Source organism: Globicephala melas, chromosome 4, assembly GCF_963455315.2.
Source record: "Globicephala melas chromosome 4, mGloMel1.2, whole genome shotgun sequence".
In the NCBI taxonomy this organism is placed as follows: domain Eukaryota; kingdom Metazoa; phylum Chordata; class Mammalia; order Artiodactyla; family Delphinidae; genus Globicephala; species Globicephala melas.
The window spans coordinates 52,701,124-52,721,201 of NC_083317.1; the positions used below are offsets into that span (position 1 = coordinate 52,701,124).

General features: G+C 37.5%; 1 protein-coding gene across 1 annotated transcript in view; it reads right to left on the minus strand.

Annotated features, from left to right (window-relative positions):
* CBLB (Cbl proto-oncogene B) overlaps positions 1 to 20,078 on the minus strand; it is a 410,825-nt gene that overhangs the window by 247,647 nt on the left and 143,100 nt on the right. The gene's annotated exons all lie outside the window — the stretch shown is intronic.

A 20,078-nucleotide genomic window follows, 5' to 3' on the forward strand; every position in this document is an offset into this window, starting at 1 on the left:
AGACAAGCAAAAGCTGAGAGAGTTCAGCATCACCAAACCAGCTTTACAACAAATAATAAAGGAACTTCTATAGGCAAGAAACACAAGAGAAGGAAAAGACCTACAATAACAAACACAAAACAATTAAGAAAATGGGAATAGGAACATACATATCGATAATTACCTTAAATGTAAATGGACTAAATGCTCCCACCAAAAGACACAGATTGGCTGAATGCATACAAAAACAAGACCCATATATTTGCTCTCAACAAGAGACCCACTTCAGACCTAGAGACACATACAGACTGAAAGTAAGGGGATGGAAAAAGATATTCCATGCAAATGGAAACCAAAAGAAAGCTGGAGTAGCAATTCTCATATCCAACAAAATAGACTTTAAAATAAAGACTATAGGAAGAGACAAAGAAGGACACTACATAATGATCAAGGGATTGATCCAAGAAGAAGATATAACAATTGTAAATATTTATGCACCCAAAATAGGAGCACCTCAATACATAAGGCAAATACTAACAGCCATAAAAGGGGAAATCGACAGTAACACTTTCATAGTAGGGGACTTTAACACCCCACTTTCACCCATGGACAGATCATCCAAAATGAAAATAAATAAGGAAACACAAGCTTTAAATGATACATTCAACAAGATGGAGTTAATTGATATTTATAGGACATTCTATCCAAAAACAACAGAATACACATTTTTCTCAAGTGCTCATGGAACATTCTCCAGGATAGATCATATCTTGGGTCACAAATCAAGCCTTGGTAAATTTAAGAAAATTGAAATTGTATCAAGTATCTTTTCCGACCACAATGCTATGAGACCAGATATCAATTACAGGAAAAGATCTGTAAAAAATACAAACACCTGGAGGCTAAGCAATACATTACTTAATAACGAGGTGATCACTGAAGAAATCTAAGAGTAAATAAAAAAATACCTAGAAACAAATGACAATGGAGACACGATGACCCAAAATCTATGGGATGCAGCAAAAGCAGTTCTAAGAGGGAAGTTTATAGCAATACAATCCTACCTTAAGAAACAGGAAATATCTCGAATAAACAACCTAAACTTGCACCTAAAGCAATTAGAGAAAGAAGAACAAAAAAACCCCAAAGTTAGCAGAAGGAAAGAAATCATAAAAATCACATCAGAAATAAATGAAAAAGAAATGATAGCAAAGATCAATAAAACTAAAAGGTGCTTCTTTGAGAAGATAAACAAAATTGATAAACCATTAGCCAGAGTCATCAAGAAAAAAAGGGAGAAGACTCAAATCAATAGAATTAGAAATGAAAAAGGAGAAGTAACAACTGACACTGCAAAAATAAAAAAGATCATGAAGATTACTACAAGCAACTCTATGCCAATAAAATGGACAACCTGGAAGAAATGGACAAATTCTTAGAAATGCACAACCTGCCAAGACTGAATCAGGAAGAAATAGAAAATATGAACAGACCAAACACAAGCACTGAAATTGAAACTGTGATTAAAAATCTTCCAACAAACAGAAGCCCAGGACCAGATGGCTTCACAGGCGAATTCTATCAAACATTTAGAGAAGAGCTAATACCTACCCTTCTCAAACTCTTTCAAAATATAGCAGAGGGAGGAACACTCCCAAACTCATTCTACGAGGCCACCATCACATTGATACCAAAACCAGACAAGGATGTCACAAAGAAAGAAAACTACAGGCCAATATCACTGATGAACATAGAGGGGAAAATCCTCAACAAAATACTAGCAAACAGAATCCAACAGCACATTAAAAGGATCATACACCACGATCAAGTGGGGTTTATTCCAGGAATGCAAGGATTCTTCAATATACACAAATCAATCAATGTGATAAACCATATTAACAAATTGAAGGAGAAAACCCATATGATCATCTCAATAGATGCAGAGAAAGCTTTTGACAAAATTCAACACCCATTTATGATATAAACCCTGCAGAAAGTAGGCATAGAGGGAACTTTCCTCAACATAATAAAGGCAATATATGACAAACCCACAGCCAGCATCATCCTCAATGGTGAAAAAGTGAAAGCATTTCCACTAAGATCAGGAAAAAGACTAGGTTGCCCACTCTCACCACTTTTATTCAACATAGTTTTGGAAGTTTTAGCCACAGCAATCAGAGAAGAAAAGGAAATAAAAGGAATCCAAATTGGAAAAGAAGAAGTAAAATTCTCACTGTTTGCAGATGACATGATACTATACATAGGGAATCCTAAAGATGGTAACAGAAAACTACTAGAGCTAATCAATGAATTTGGTAAAGTTGCAGGATACAAAATTAATGCACAGAAATCTCTGGCATTCTTATACACTAATGATGAAAAATCTGAAAGTGAAATCAAGAAAACACTCCCATTCACCACTGCACCAAAAAGAATAAAATATCTAGGAATAAACCTACCTAAGGAGATGAAAGACCTGTATGCAGAAAATTATAAGACACTGATGAAAGAAATTAAAGATGATACCAACAGACGGAGAGATATACCATGTTCTTGGATTGGAAGAATCAACATTGTGAAAATGACTCTACTACCCAAAGCAATCTACCGATTCAATGCAATCCCTATCAAACTACCACTGGCATTTTTCACAGAACTAGAACAAAAAATTTCACAATTTGTAGAGAAACACAAAAGACCCCGAATAGCCAAAGCAATCTTGAGAATGAAAAACGGAGCTGTAGGAATCAGGCTCCCTGACTTCAGACTATACTACAAAGCTACAGTAATCAAGGCAGTATGGTACTGGCACAAAAACAGAAATATAGATCAATGGAACCGGATAGAAAGCCCAGAGATAAAGCCACTCACATATGGTCACCTTATCTTTGATAAAGGAGGCAGGAATGTACAGTGGAGAAAGGACAGCCTCTTCAATAAGTGGTGCTGGGAAAACTGGACAGATACATGTAAAAGCATGAGATTAGAACACTCCCTAACACCATACACTAAAATAAGCTCAAAATGGATTAAAGACCTAAATATAAGGCCAGATAGTATCAAACTCTTAGAGGAAAACATAGGCAGAACACTCTATGACATAAATCACAGCAAGTTCCTTTTTGACCCACCTCCTAGAGAAATGGAAATAAAAACAAAAATAAACAAATGGGACCTAATGAAACTTCAAAGCTTTTGCACAGCAAAGGGAACCATAAACAAGACCAAAAGACAACCCTCAGAATGGGAGAAAATATTTGCAAATGAAGCAACTGATGAAGGATTAATCTCCAAAATTTATAAGCAGCTCATGCAGCTCAATTACAATAAACAAACAACCCAATCCAAAAATGGGCAGAAGACCTAATAGACATTTCTCCAAAGAAGATATACAGACTGCCAGCAAACACATGAAAGAATGCTCAACATCACTAATCATTAGAGAAATGCAAATCAAAACTACAATGAGATATCATCTCACACAAGTCAGAATGGCCATCATAAAAAATGTAGAAACAATAAATGCTGGAGAGGGTGTGGAGAAAAGGGAACCCTCTTGCACTGTTGGTGGGAATGTAAATTGATACAGCCCCTGTGGAGAACAGTATGGAGGTTCCTTAAAAAACTACAGATAGAACTACCATACGACCCAGCAATCCCACTACTGGGCATATACCCTGAGAAAACCATAATTCAAAAAGTGTCATGTACCAAAACGTTCATTGCAGCTCTATTTACAATAGCCAGGACATGGAAGCAACCTAACTGTCCATCGACAGATGAATGGATAGAGAAGATGTAGCACATATATAGAATGGAATATTACTCAGCCATAAAAAGAAACGAAACTGAGCTATTTGTAATGAGGTGGATAGACCTAGAGTCTGTCATACAGAGTGAAGTAAGTCAGAAAGAGAAAGACAAATACCGTATGCTAACACATATATATGGAATTTAAGAAAAAAAAAATGTCATGAAGAACCTAGAGGTAATACAGGAATAAAGACACAGACCTACTAGAGAATAGACTTGAGGATATGAGGAGGGGGAAGGGTAAGCTGTGACAAAGCGAGATAGAGGCATGGACATATATACACTACCAAACGTAAGGTAGATAGCTAGTGGGAAGCAGCCGCATAGCACAGGGAGATCAGCTCCGTGCTTTGTGACCGCCTAGAGGGGTGGGATAGGGAGGGTGGGAGGGAGGGAGACGCAAGAGGGAAGAGATATGGGAACATATGTATATGTATAACTGATTCACTTTGTTATAAAGCAGACACTAACACACCATTGTAAAGCAATTATACTCCAATAAAGATGTAAAAATTAAATAAAATAAAATAAATAAAAGAACTTCCTCAAGCATAAATTTGGTAACTCAGTTAAATTCAGGAATTTACATTCTATACCTGGGATAATGCATCGTGTTAAGAAAAGTCTAATGAATATTCAGTCAAAGATTAAGGCAGGAAAGGAGCTGGGCAAATTCATTTAGCCACAGATACTGCCTCAGAAAACTGCCCCAGGCATAGGCTGCCCAATGCGTAGTGCCTGATGGACATAGCAAGCTCCCACGAACATATGTGTTCATTGATATCAGGTGGTTTAGCGTAGTGGCTACAGTAAGGCAGCAGAATTCTGGATAAATGCTGGACATTAGGAGAAGTTTCTATACATAGGAGAACAGCAGACAGGAAGTATGGAGATGGGACATAGACCTGGGAAAGGTCTATATCCCTCAGCTTTGAATTCAGTAGTCTTCACTGCCAGAAAAACATTGGTGTCTAGAGGAATTAATATATAACTGAATCTTAGGGGAGGAAACCCAGGCTGAATTCTAATAGCCTGGCTCAACTTGAAGCACATGGAATGCTATATTATCCAGAATGGAACACATTTCAAGCATGAGCTATACTGAATTGGTGATGTGGTTAGGAATATTCTTTCCTTCCCAAATAAAGTATGCTTGCAGACACACTAAGTTCTTTTTCTCCATCTATAGTCGTTCAAAATAGAGTCCCACACTATCAAATTTTAGTATCAATATTATTTTCAGTAAAATGCTGTTAAATATTAATTCTCTGACAGTAAAGAGGAAAACTTAAGTTAAAAAGTATTGTCAGAGAGGCACACTATCCCACAAGATTCCCAGTTTTATTAAATTAGAGGAGCCAGGATCTTTGGAAAGCAGCTTGTGGGGCTTCTGAGAAGTGTCTGGGGAAGAGCAGGTCTCTATACTGCTATTTACACTGGTCTGTGAGCTCTGATAGTAGGTGTTGATTTTGTGGATTCATGACATACAAGCTTAGGAACCGAGTAAACTTTTGAGAACAATTCTCTCCCTAAGTTCCATTATGGTAAATCATTTTTGCTGATGGTCTTCGAAAAAGAATCTGAGAAGGACATGAGAAATTCCCACAGATTATTTATCTCAGGAATTCACTTCCTGACTCAAGAATCCCAGTCTATTAAGCAATAGGCAGAAGCTGACGAACGGTATCTACGACTCTTGTGAGCAGTCACATGCACGAACTTCCTCTGATCAAGAATTTCCCCTGACCTTGCAATCCTCTTAAAGTTCTTTATTTTATTATTGTTTATAAAAACGAGTTGTCCAATTAATATATGTTCAATATAAAACATTTTGAAGGTTCAGATTAAATGCAAAGAGGGAGGAAATATCTAACCGTAACTACATTGACTTTTTCAATTTAACATGTCAGGGACCTAAGTTTTTTGAGAGTCAGTATTTGTAAGATTAAAACTGCCCAAGGCAGAGTAGAGTATCTGAGACTCCTATATTTGGTGGGGGGAGGGGTGGGGGTCTTCTTTTAGTTATAAAATTATTCAGAGAAATGAAATAGAATTGCTACTGACCTGAACAGCAAGTGGATTTTCTACTCTTGAGCTTTCAAGGGCCAGTATAGTTTCTCACCAAACCTATATAATGATTAGGAAAAGGCTATTTCTAATATTATGGCTCATTCACACAACGGATCATCATGCTTGCATTATGATAAAAATAAATTAGTTCTTTATTCACAAATATGAAACAATATTAAAGATGTATTAATTAAAAACAGAATTAAACTTCATAATAGGTTACGATGTGTTTATATTTGTGTTAGAAAGGTAGGTCTTTTTTCCAGTAGAATATACAAAAGAACTAATAGCTGATGACAGTAGTTCCTTAAGGGTGGGTTGGGAGAGAGGAAGGCTGGAGAGGATGCAGAACATGGGTACTGGTGGCTGGGGAGGGAGGAAGATTTAATTCTTATTTCACTGCCTTTCTTCTGTTGGATATTTTTACTACATAAATATATTGCTATTTTTATTAAAAACTAGTTAAATAAACATATCACTCCATATACCTTAGCGAATGGTATAGATTTTAATCTAAAACTTACTCCTTTAGCCTATGATTGTTATATCATATCCAAATAATTATTTAACATTGAACCTATAAATTACGATTTTTATAATCAAACTCCTTGAAAATAAAAGCAAAAGAGCATTTCACACCAAATATACTTTACATAACAGTTCCACTTCGAAAGTTACTTTTTCAGTTTTTGAAAAATCCAGTCCGCTCCTATAGCACCTTTTAACTAGCTCTGAAATATTCCAAAAGAATTGTGATCTGATTGTCTCATAGGGGCCTCAAGCTAAATAGGTCCAGAATTAAATTCGGTATTTTTCTCCACTCACTGTCCCATCAGCTCCCTTTCCTGTTGTGTTTCTAATCTAAGCAAAAGGCTCTACCCTTAATTATTCCATCTCCTCCGCCGCATCCTGTCAAACTGACCTCCTAAATATCTCTTAGAGCCACTGCTTTCTTCTCTCCTATTAACCTCATCCTAGTTATAGTTTAATAATAGCTGAGTCCCAAGAATTTTGCAGCAGTTTAATAATTAGTCTCCCTTCACCTCTTCAGTCCTTCCACTTAAAGTCCATTCTCCACAAACTTTTTTGAAGACACAGATACGATCATGTTGCTTCCTTCAAATGACTTCTTTATGAAAAGGTCAAGGCTCTTAATCAGCTGACACTTGTCTAATTTTCCACGATCAAATTTTGTCCTGTTTTCTCTATGTATTCAGAATTCTCAGGCATAGTACACACTCATGACCTCTGCTTTTCTCAACAAGACAATTTTTCTTATGAATTTGTGGAGTTTAAAGTGTAGTTGGGCAAAGAAGAGTCCTAAGAAAGAACTTCTGCATATATCCCCAGGAACAGACTCAGCAGTGAATAATTGAAAAAAAAAATATGGGAAAAGTTGGGCTTACTCTCTAAACAAAACAAAGTATAGATATAAGAAAACTTTTTTTCCCCAAAGACAGATAAGAAGGAAAAGACTGACAAGAAATGAAGCATGACCATGATAGATTGTACTTTTCTTTTCGTGAAAGTGGGAAAAGGCATTGAAGAATAATATTGCTTTATTTTTGTTATTGTCTTGACCTATAAGAGGGTATCATAAGTCATTTACATGAAAGTATGAAATGATGTCCTAGGAAGGAAGTGGCAATATGGTAATTCAGGCAGATGAAGAAATCCACCTTTCCCGTGTCCCTGAAATTCCAGGCAAACCGCACTCATTACCTGATATCCCTGAAGTAGTGCAGCTTTCCCACACCTTTAGGCATGCTGCTCTCTTTCTGCCTAGAATAGCTTCCCCTCTCTTTGCCTGACAGTTTAACTCTCATTCATCTTTCAAGTTTCTATTTCAGTGTCAACACCTCTGTGACTCTTTCCCCATTACTCTCCTCTGCTGTAACACTCTCCAATGTGTATTGAAGCTGTTTACTCACTTGGTTATTTCCTCAAATATTTCATGCTTTCTTCAAGGGCACTACTGTATTCCTAGTATCTGTTGTGAAGTAAGAACTCTACATTTGCTGAGTAAATAAAGGAAGGTCTCTACTACAAGTTCTGAAGAAAGAAACAGATAGCAGCACCATTAAAATTATTAGATAGGGTCCAGGTTTACAATCATTAACTTGAAAAAATTAACATTCAGTCCACAGTATAAGTTCAGGCTAATCCACTACAAGTTACCAGCCTTATTACCATCATGAGGCAAATCATCCAGTCCTTCTTCCCATGTCCTACTTTGTTCACAAAGAAGGAACTTCCACTCTCTCAAAAATATTACAGTGAGACCATCTACTTTTCTCTGACCTCTCACTTGTTCCTTTCCTTGGAAGGAGGAGTAATTTATATGATGGGCATGACGGTAGGAGTCTGACTTACAGTGATCTACATCTCTTTTTTCTAATGTTCAATGTCAATATGCTTAAGGTTGCTAAGCATGTGTGACCTTTCCTCTGGAGCTTTCTGTGTGCAGCTCAATGTGAGGCAGCTAATAGAGCATGTGCTGCTTTGCAGACCTGGATCTCTCCAAATGTAAGTCCCAATGCCTAGACATGTGAAGTCACCCATTTTGGTTTCAGAGGCAAGAGAGGTTTTCTAGTCTACCTCTATCAGATATAATTCAGAAGATATTTTCATCTGTATCTGAACCTTCTATTTCTCAGTTACTATAGAATCTATCTGTGTGGGGTGAGAATAGCACTCTCAAAACCAGACACACTTATTAGACCTCATAAATGCGCATATCTACATGCAGTAAAGCAATCTTTTGGCTTTCCAGATGTCAGAGTTACCATGCTGGTGGTTCCACCAGTATTGGAATCAGAGTGTAACTAGGGGTTACTTTAATGAAACGGTGGGAGTTATTCCATGAAAACAGGATAATTAGATTCTATTCCCAAAACACCTATTCATAAAACAGAAATTAGAGCTCAACTCTTCTCCCTCACCATCAGACCCTTGGAAATCCCTTAGACATTCCAGCAAAGTTACTCTCTGTGGTTCACATTGCAATCAAGACTTGGCCTTTGCTCTTATGATGGTTCACTTGGCCCCTGCATTTTACTGCTAAAGCTGGATTTTACTAAGCTCTGATCTACTCTCATGTAGCATCTTCTTCCTTCACGCAGGCCAGACACCTCCAAATGACAAAGATAGTGGAAAAAGGCAGGATAATATCTCTTTATCTGAACATGGTCTTTCTTTCACTTTTCTGATTTAGGACTAAGATAAGGACTTAGAGATGGGGGTCATTTGTTTTTCTCCTCCATCCTAAGGAAGGATTTGGGCAGTTAGTTGGTCTCTGTCTCTTTATTTTATGGTAAAAATCCTTTCCCTAGAAGAATTCAAATTGTATAGCATAAATACGGGAAAATACACTGTGGAAGAAAATATCCAGGAATAGGTTTTGCTAAAGTTTTCTGAAAAAAAAAAATGGGTGAAAATTAGCCAAGAGAAGTTTTGGAAAAGGAAGCACTTAGATTGCTGTTCATTTTAATATGGGGGTTGGTAGGAGGTAAGTTAGGATGTATGGGGACGTTCCTATGAGTGGACTCCCTTGTGAAGAACTCAACTCTTGTATCTTTACATTAGAAACTGAAAATATACTATTTACCATAAAGCTTTAGTTTTTCTCTTTTTTTGGTTATCATCTTAAATTGTATTAACACTTCAGTAAAGAAAATCATATACAGATACATATATAGCTTGATGGTCTTGGAGAGGCTAAAGGCATGAGGTGGTAAAGAGGTAGGATAACCTGTTTTACTCTCTTGAGAGAAAGCAACCTTCCATGCAGACAGTGGCCATCACCTCAGGAAGAGTGTGACCTCACTCCTTTCCATTGTAATCCTTAAGCTAGGATGCAGCTTTTCTCTGAAGGACAGGGCATGATGCATCCTGTTTGTCTCATGGATAAAAGGATATGCAAGTCAGAAAATCTAATGATGAATTTTAGAGAACAAAACTATGGTTAATTTTCAGGTGAAATACTGACTTGAATGAACATGAAAACACAGTTGAGAAAGAGCTAAATCTAATACAACATGGAATCACAGAACTTAGAGCCAGAAAAAGCTTTAGAAATTATTTAGTCTTCACTTCTGGTTTTGAATCTAAGGTTTAAAGATGTTAAAATCTTGTCCTAAGATCACATAGTGTGTGATGGGGAGTAGGGATGTGGTGTAGCCTAGAAACCAAGACTTCTGTCTATAATCTGTGTCCCTTATATACAGCCCCATGCCTATTCCTAAATGGCCCCTATTAGCTGTGATGAAAACCAATCCATGCCTCAAATCAGCAGAGTCCAAGAACGATCAGTTCTCTAGCTGACTGTACCTGATGAGCTCTATGACCTGGATTTCTCCTGCAATGTCTCGATTTCCCCTTGCCCAGTTGTTTTTATGACCTATTTAATAAGTCATAAATTATGTTCTAAATTAAAAAGACAATAACTTGTAAGACTACATTATGAGAATAATGTCATTGGTAAGGAATCCTATGTAGACTATTACTTTTTTAATTTCATAGATATCTATAAGTTCTGCTTAGGGGAGCTGGTTTGAACTAGATACAAAGAAATTAGCCATATGATTTATCTCTTTGGCAAAGCCATTTTCTTAGTTCTTCAAAATGACTCCTGCTTCAGAAATGAACACATGTCCAAAGCCAGTATACAAACCTAGTGGTCACTACAATAACATTGCAAAATACCATCTGACCTGCCCAAATACATATTCTTAGACAGTTCTAAAAATGGCTCCTTCCCCCGGGATACATATTTCTATTCCTTTTTTGTGAATGAATGTGTTCCCTACTCCTGCACCCTTCATTTACAGGAAGAGGAAGAAACATTGGAATTACTAAATGGAGCATGACTTTTTTTCCAGACAGCAGGCCCAACCATGAGAATTAGAACGTCACTTGGCAACCGGATCCCTTTTCTATCCTCAGAGACGATGACACTTCAGGAAAGAGCTTACCTCCACACACTTACTAAAGCCTTATAAGGTCAGGAGTGTTTGCTGAGAAACATTTATTTTCCTCTTCTCAATTTAAAGGCATCACAATTTTTTTTTTCAGAGAGGTTTCGATTCTACAAAGTAATTCTAGTAAAGAGACTTTGGATCTAAAATTTATCACATTAAAAACTACTAAAATCAGTTCACTGTAATTTGCTTCAACTTAAAATATTATCATGAGAGTATGGCTTTTTATTTGTGTGTGTATGTTTATTAAAATCAGTTTATTGTAATTTGCTCCAATTTAAAATAATTATCATGAGAATTGGTTCTTATATTTGTGTGTGTTTTTTAAAAATCATCTTTTAAATCCTTTTTATACTGTTTCATCCTAAAAATATTAAAGTTAATCAAAGGCATGGTTGTTTTTTAGCTTAACTGGCAAAAATGGAGAAGAAAATTGCCAAATTTTAAGACATAGTCAATACTGAGAGTAAACTTATAGAATAAAATGTCAAATTCATCTTATCGGTAAACTATTTGCTTACATTCTTTAAGAAATAGACCAGGAAACCCTGTCCATTAATATGAGTTGATTGTACCTTTAGGATCCCTCCTAGTAACTCTGCCTGCCTAGTTCTTTCATAACAAAAGCCAAATCCTCACTAATAACTCTTGGTAGCAGAAGAAAGTCACTCTGGGCAGAAAAGGAAAATATGCATCCCAAAGGCATGGAATTTACTTGGAAAGACAAATATAGAAAGCAAATTAGTGGGATAAATATTGAGAGGTCTTTAATAACTAAAGTCTCATGTATTTAAATGCTACAAAGCAGAGGCGAGCTGCCCGAAGGCCAGTCACTAGAAGGATTTGTTGAGCTCTTACCCTGTGACATCATGAAAGTCTTTGGAAACATTAAAACATAAAAGTCTCCACCCTTCGGATATCTAGCCTCCAGAACTGTGGGACAATACATTTCTGTTGTTTTAAGTGATCCCAGTTTGTGGTACTTTGTTATGGCAGCCCGAGGAAACTAACAATAAACTTGTCTGTCCCAAAAAAAAAAAAAAAAAGTCACCACACCACTTCCTTCTGAGAGAGATTCTAATGCCACTGAAAGTTCAAGGTACTCAAATGCCTTGATCTCTTAAAGATCTCCACTCCTGAAATAAGGATCTAGGATGTTTTAACTGTTACCTGGTTAGACTGACAAAAATAATCCTTCAGTCTTAGAATGCTCTTGATCTTAAACTTATTTCTCACACTCTGTCAAGTTACAGAAAGTGTTATTATAAAACAGCATAGAAACTGATTGCATTCTGACAAATAAGGACAGTTAAGCTTAATGACTGAAGCTTTGATAAAATTTAATTCACCCTTCTTTTTTTTGTTATTGTATTATATTTGGCATATATTAATGAATTTATGAGTGATTTTCCACTTTAAAACAAGAAACTCAAAAGGAATCTCAGAGGTCTTTTTTGGAGATATGTTAATGCAAAAGGTAATTTCTATTTCTTTAGATAATACAATATTTTAATAGTTTAAAATAATATGAATCTGTGGTTATTGAATGGCGTTATATTGCTGGTGCTGCTAGAGACAGTCTTATGATGTGTGGAGCTAGAACTGAAAGTTTGGGTGACCTCATTTCAGCTGCTAAATTCAAGTAGTAGAATTTTGTTGGTTTGGCATCTCTTTTTTTTTTTTTTTTTTTTTCCGGTACGCGGGCCTCTCACTGCTGTGGCCTCTCCCGTTGCCGAGCACAGGCTCCGGACGCGCAGGCCCAGTGGCCATGGCTCATGGGCCCAGCTGCTCCATGGCATGTAGCCTGGGGCACGAACCCGTGTCCCCCGCATCTGCAGGCGGACTCTCAACCAGTGCGCCACCAGGGAAGACCTGGCATCTCTTGACAGCACTCAAAATATATAATTCATCTTTAAATTCAGGTCCTGCTCCTACCAATCATTATTTGATTCATAAATGTCCTTTCTTGGCTAATAAGGCCTTTGTTCCATGGGATAAGAGATACCCAATATTTTGTCATTGAAATGAACTGCCCAGTTTTTACCCATATTATGTCAGTAGCAGGATATTCCCTTACTGTACATCTACTATATATTGTATATATATAATCTTGGTGCAAATATTCATAAATTGTTCTCAATGTTTTTGATTCTGTGCTGCTCCTTATTCTTTCTGTAACAGTCTACAGGCATACCTCGAAGATGTTGCGGGTTTGCAGCAATAAAGCGAATATCACAATAAAGTGAGTCACAAATTTTTTGCTTTCCCAGTGCATATAAAAGTTACATTTATACTATTCTGTAGTCTGTCAAGTGTGCAATAGAATTATGCTTAAAAAAACAATGTACCTATCTTAGTTAAAAAAATACTTTATTGCTAAAAAATGCTAATTATCATCTGAGGCCTTTTGCTGGTGGAGGGTCTTGCCTCGATGTTGATGGCTGCCGACGGATCAGGGTGATGGTTGCTGAAGTTTAGGGTGGCTGTGGCCATTTCTTAAAAGAAGATAATGAAGTCTGCTGTATCACTTGACTCTTCCTTTCACAGATGATTGCTCTACAGCATGCAATGCTGTTTCATAGCATCTTACCCACAGCAGATCTTCTTTCAGAATTGGAGTCAATCCTCTCAAACCCTGCAGCTGCTTTATCAACTAAGTTTATGTAATATTCTAAGTCCTTTGTTGTCATTTCAACACTCTTCACAGTTTCTTCACCAAGAGTAGATTCCATCTCAAGAAACCATTTTCTTTGCTCATCCAGAAGAAGCAACTTATCGATTCAAGTTTTATCATGAGATTTCAGCAATTCAGTCACATTTTCGGGCTCCGCTTCTAATTCTAGTTCTTTTGCTATTTTTGCCACATCTGTAGTCACCACTTCTACTGAAGTCTTAATCCCATCAAAAACATTCATGAGGATTGGAATCAACTTCTTTCAAACTCCTGATAATATTGATATTTTAACTTCTTCCAATGAATCACAAATGTTCTTAATGACATTTAGAACGGTGAATCGTTCCAGAAAGGTTTTCAATTTACTTTGCCCAGATCCATCAGAGGAATCACTATCTATGGCAGCTATAGCCCTATGAAATTAGTGTCTTAAATAATAAAACTTTAAAGTCAAAATGACTCCTTGATCCATGGGGTGCAGAATGGATGTTGTATTAGCAGGCATGAAAACAACATTAATCTCATTGTACACCTTCATCAGAGCTCTTGCATGACCAGATGCATTGTCAATGAGCGTATTTTGAAAGAAATCTTTTTTTCTGATCAGTAGGATGCAATAGTGGGCTTAAAATGTTCAGTAAACCATGTTGTGAACAGATGTGCTGTCATCCAGGCTTTGTTGTTCCATTTATAGAGCACAGGCAGAGTGTTCTGCCTCTTAATGGCCCTAGGATTTTCAGAATGGTAAATGAGCATTGGCTTCAACTTAAATTCATTGGCTGCACTAGTCCCTAACAGGAGAGTCAGCCTGTCTTTTGAAGTTTTGAAGCCAGGCTTTGACTTCTCCTCTCTAGCTATGAAAGTCCTAGATGGCATCTTCTTCCAATAAGGCTGTTTCATCTAATATTGAAAGCCTGTTTAGCGTAGTTACCTTCATGAATTATCTTAGCTAAATCTTCTGATAACCTGCTGCAGCTTCTACATCAGCACTTGCTGCTTCATCTTGCACTTTGATGTTATGGAGATGGCTTCTTTCCTTAAACGTCATGAACCAATTTCTGTTGGCTTCATTCTTCTCTTCTGCAGCTTCCTCACCTCTCTCAGCCTTTAGAATCAGAGAGAGCTGAGGCCTTGCTCGGGATCAGGCTTTGGCTTAAGGGAATGTTATGGCTGGTTTGATCTTCTGTCCAGACCACTACAACTTTCTCCGTATCAGCAGTAAGGCTGTTTCACTTTCTTATCATTCATGTGTTCACTGGAATAACACTTTTAATTTCCTTCACTTTAATTTTCTTGTGCATTCACAACTTGGCTAACTGTTTGGTGCAAGAGCCTAGCTTTGGGCCTATCTCAGCTTTAAACATGCCTTCCTCACTAACCTTATCATTTCTAGCGTTTGATTGAAAGTGAGAGATGTGCAACTCTTCCTTTCACTTGAACACTTAGAAGCCAGTGCAGGGTTATTCATTGGCCTAATGTCAGTGTTGTGTCTCAGGGAATAGGAAGACTGAGGAGAAGGTGAGAGATGGGGGAACAGCTGGTCACTGGAGTAGTCAGAACACATACAATATTTACCGATTAAATTCGCCCACCTTGTATGGGCACAGTTTGTGGCCTCCCCAAACAATTACAATAGTAACTTCAAAGACCACTGATCACAAATCACCATACAAAATATAATGATGAAAAAGTTTGAGATATTATGAGAATTACCAAAATGTGACACAGAGAGATGAAGTGAGCAAATGCTCTTGGAAAAATAGTGCCAATAGACTTACTCAATGCAGGGTTGCCACAAATCTTCAATTTGTAAAAAACACATCATTTGCAAAGCACAATAAATCAAAGTGCAATAACATGAGGCATGCCTATATATGCCATCAAGACTTTAAGGCAGGAAAATGTAAGGAAGTTAAATTAAAAATAAAAATCAGAAATTTTATCTTGGATAAGAAGCTAGGTACAGACTCTACAATAGGTTAATAATAAAATTTTAGATTATCTATTTTTTTCACGTACTCTTTCATTTGAAACGATTTTATCAATAAAAATTTTGTTCATTATCCTAAAAATTTTATAATTTTTTACAATTTCATAGCATCATTTTATATTTCCAGACATTAAGACAAGGAGCTTTCCTGGAAGAAAAGCATAAAGGCTCAATATTAATTTATTAAAATTAACCTTTAGGACTACTGGTAGGAAAAAGTCAAATAATAATAGCTCTCTCAAAAAAACATAGTGGTAGCTGGGTTTAGAGTATGAATATAGAGGAGTTTTTAGGTTAGATTGATACATCAACATTATTCTTGGCAGAATATATTTACTCATTCATTTATTTTAAAAATTATTTATTAAGGATTTATTATGCATCATGGTAGGTAATGGAAAGCTATGGCTCTTGCTCTCAAAGAGGGCATGATCCACTGAGGAGGTAAACACAGCAAAATAAATGCAGTGATTGAATACTTGTGAGGAGACTCTAACCTGGATTCAGGATGATAGAGAATAGAGGAGGGGAAACTTCCTAGAGGGGGATTCTTAGTTGATGAGGAGGAATTGGTAGAATAAAAATGGGTAGGCATGTAAGACCAGGAATAGAGTCAACAACAAATGCAGAGAGGCTTAAAACAGATGGTTTTCTAGGGAACTCCACTAATGTTGCTAAAGCACAAAGTGAAAGATAAAAAATGGCAATGGATGGGTAGAGGGAGGGATGGAAGACAGATTGTGAGGACCTTCTATGTCATGTTTGGTAACTTGGTCCTTTTTCTTATGAGCAAGGGAGAGATGCAGAAGGATTGTAAGCAGGTGTAGACATATGGAGAATGAATTTGAAATGCTTAGCCTGGAGCTAACTGAGATGCTGCTAAAATAATCCACTTTAAAGATAATAAAGTAATAGTGGAAAGAAGAGTACTATAGATACATTTGAGAAATATGTGGGGGTAAAATCAGAGGATATTTACTGAATGGTAAAAAAGGAGGGTGAAGAAATAATTAAGAATACATATTTACAGTGTGGGTGACTAGGTAGACAGTGAAGCCCCTAACTCGTATAAAAGATCCTAGAAAAGTAGGTTTAGAGAGGAAGAGGAGGGGCTCATGATATTTTAATTTTAAAGAGGGCTTTTGGCCATTCAAATGGCAGTATCTGGCAGACATTGAAATGTATAAGGTCAAAACTCAATAGATATTTTTAACTGGGAATATCAATTCAGACATCATTTTTATATAGCTGGTAGTTAAAATGGTAAGTGTGGGCTGAGATCTCCTAGTGAAAGATTTGGAATAAGACTAGTGGATCAACACAGTATTTAGAAAGTTTTATGTGGTCAGAGAAGAAAATGTCCAATAAGGGGACAATAGAATCGGCTACAATGTATTAGGAAATTCAAGCTAGAGGATAAGTGCCAACAAAGTCTGGTAGGTAGAAAGTTTTATGTGTTCCTATATGTTTCTAGAAAGATGGACGGAACAATTATCAATTTTGCCTGCTACAGAAAGTCCAGGACAATAAGGAATAATATTTACCTATAGACACTGTGATGAGGAAGTCATTAGTATCTTAGTGAGAGACTGTCCAGGGCTGTGATAGGAAAGAATCTTTATTACCATGCATTAAGGATGACCACATGAATGACAAAGCCGTGACAAAAATATAAACCAATCTTGGAGAAGTTTGAATGAGGAAGTACTGGGAAAGATTAGATCGTTCTTAGAAGGAAATATTGCCGTTAAAGGGAAGTTTATTTCTTTATAATGGGGAAGACCTGAGCATATTTAAATGCTCAGAGATAAGAGCCATTTGAGAGGGAGAGGTTGAAAATACAGAGTTAAGAGGTAAGATGGTCCTTAACTAACAGAGCAAGACTCCAGAGGAATCAGGATGGCACAGGCTTATTGGATGACAATAGGTGGTAGGTGGGAAGTCAATGAATTCTTAGATATGAGAGGGAAAAAAAAAGTGAGCTTAGGTTTGTCTATAGACAGATTTGTAGATTTGGAGCCTGGACATGGAGCTAGATTGTATCTGAAGGCTTCAATGGTATCAGTGCAATTGGAGATAATGTGGTGGGAAAGAGGGTGGTGGGAGTTGATCAAGGAACTTAAGAAGAGAGATTGGAATCTGGAAGACTCATTGACAGAAATGGAAGGAGGAGTTGACCAAGGACAATAAACACATTAACTATTGATGCAGAGGAGCCGTTTGAGATTTAAAACTGTGTACCAGAGATGATCACAGTCTGCTTGGTTTGGTAGTCTTCTGCACAGGTTCTCAGTGCCTAGGGGATAGGAGCACAGAAGGCATATTTTAGCATTAATGTAAGTTTAGGTTTTTTGCGTGAAGAAAGCAGCAGAAGAATGTAAGGAAATTGAGCGTGATCTAAGAGTCATTCAGGTAATCGGATAGGGAGCTGGAGAGTAAAGAAGTCAGAGACTGTAGAGAGGCCTAAGTGTAGAGAGAAAATAGAGGGAAATAAAAAAATATGGGAGGGGGCTTCCCTGGTGGCGCTAGTGGTTGAGAATCTGCCTGCCAATGCAGGGGACACGGGTTCGAGCCCGGGTCTGGGAAGATCCCACATGCCGCGGAGCAACTGGGCCCGTGAGCCACAACTACTGAGCCTGCGCGTCTGGATCCTGTACTCCGCCACAAAAGAGGCCGCGACAGTGAGAGGCCCGCGCACCGCGATGAAGAGTGGCCCCCGCTCGCCGCAACTACAGAAAGCTCTCGCACAGTAAATGAAGACCCAACACAGCCAAAAATAAATTAATTAATTAATTAAAAAAAAATGGGAATCTAAATTGTTAAGGACAGAAGAGCCTAAAAAAACAGGAGGTTGTGGCCAGGGATTAGAATTAAAGGGAAATTATTTGGTTTTTTTTGTTTTGTTTTTTTTTGCAGTACGCGGCCCTCTCAGTGTTGGGGCCTCTCCCGTTGCGGAGCACAGGCTCTAGACGCGCAGGCTCAGCGGCCATGGCTCACGGGCCTAGCCGCTCCGCGGCATGTGGGATTTTCCCGGACCGGGGCACGAACCCGTGTCCCCTGCATCGGCAGGCAGACTCTCAACCACTGCGCCACCAAGGAAGCCCTAAAGACAAATTATTGAACAGACTGGGACTAAGATGTGATTTGGCCAAGACCACAGTACTGTCTAGCATCGATCTTAATCTCTATGGCTCTAGGGTGTTCTCATCAGTTACTTCTCAACTTCTGTTCTACTAAAAAAAATTTTAAAAAGTATTACTTCACGAATATGGAGACAAGGTAGTGTGTGCTGTTAAGAGGCTTACCAAAGATAATAGGGAGTTAGTGAAGAGGCAAAAATATAAGTCAGGGTGTTTGTTGGGAAATTAGGTTAGAAGTGTCACTGAAACACTTGAATAAAGTCTTATAATTTTTTCTTCTTTGGAGATATAGGGGGACTTCCCTGGTTGTCCGGTTGTTGGGACTCTGTGCTCACAGTGAGGGGGGCCCGGGTTTGTTTCCTGGTCAGCGAACTGAATCCCGCATGCTGCAACTAAAGATCCCGCATACCACAACTAAGACCTGGTGCAGCTGAATATAAATAAGTAAATAAATAAATATTTTTTAAAAAGAGAGAGATATAGGTTTTATCACAGAACATAGCTGTAGAACTCTATACTTAACTAAGGATGTTTGAAAGAGTAGCACAAAGATGCCCACATTCTGTTTGGTGAGGCATTCAGAAGAATTACCAGCACTTGCCCAATGTTAGAAAGAAAGAAAGAATTAGAGAAAGAGAGCAAGAAAGAGGAATAAGAAAGAAAGGCAATTTACATGTCTAATGAAGCCTATCAAAATATAACAAAATAGAAAGTTGAGTTATGCTGCAGGATTTCTTTTATATCACACACCAAAACATCCTAGAAATCTCTGCCTCTGTATCTTAATATTTTACAAATCCTCTTCTGTCTCTCTTCTCTACCTAAACAAACAAACAAAAAAACCCCCAACTTTCCCTGAAACTCAGACTACAATGGCTAATACCTTTCTCTTCCTTCCCCACTCATCTTCCATGCTCTTCTCTACAGGCAAATCTCAGCCTTCCCCTTCACTAAAATTCATCTTATTGGACTGCGGAAAAGTGAAGGGGAAAATAAGGGAACTGAAAATCTAATAATACAATGATATGTATTTTTCTGTTTGCTAAACTGTTGCTAAGTTATTACCAGGAACAGGGCTAAGATATCCACATGTTGTTATTCTATGTTTGCATATTCATGTAGGGAATAAAGAAGGAGATGAAGAGAAATGCTGTTAGAGTCTTTTTTTTTTTAACATCTTTATTGGGGTATAATTGCTTTACAATGGTGTGTTAGTTTCTGCTTTATAACAAAATGAATCAGTTATACATATACATATGTTCCCATAAAGTTTCTCTGTCTGTCATTGTCTTTCATGTCTGTGGTATCATATGACAGTGAGCTATCATATGGGCTCTGGAGTTGGGCTGCTTGGGTTTAAATCCTGGCTCTTCCACTTATGAGCTCTGTGCCTCTAGGCAAGTTATTTAGGGAAATTAAATATACCTGAATTT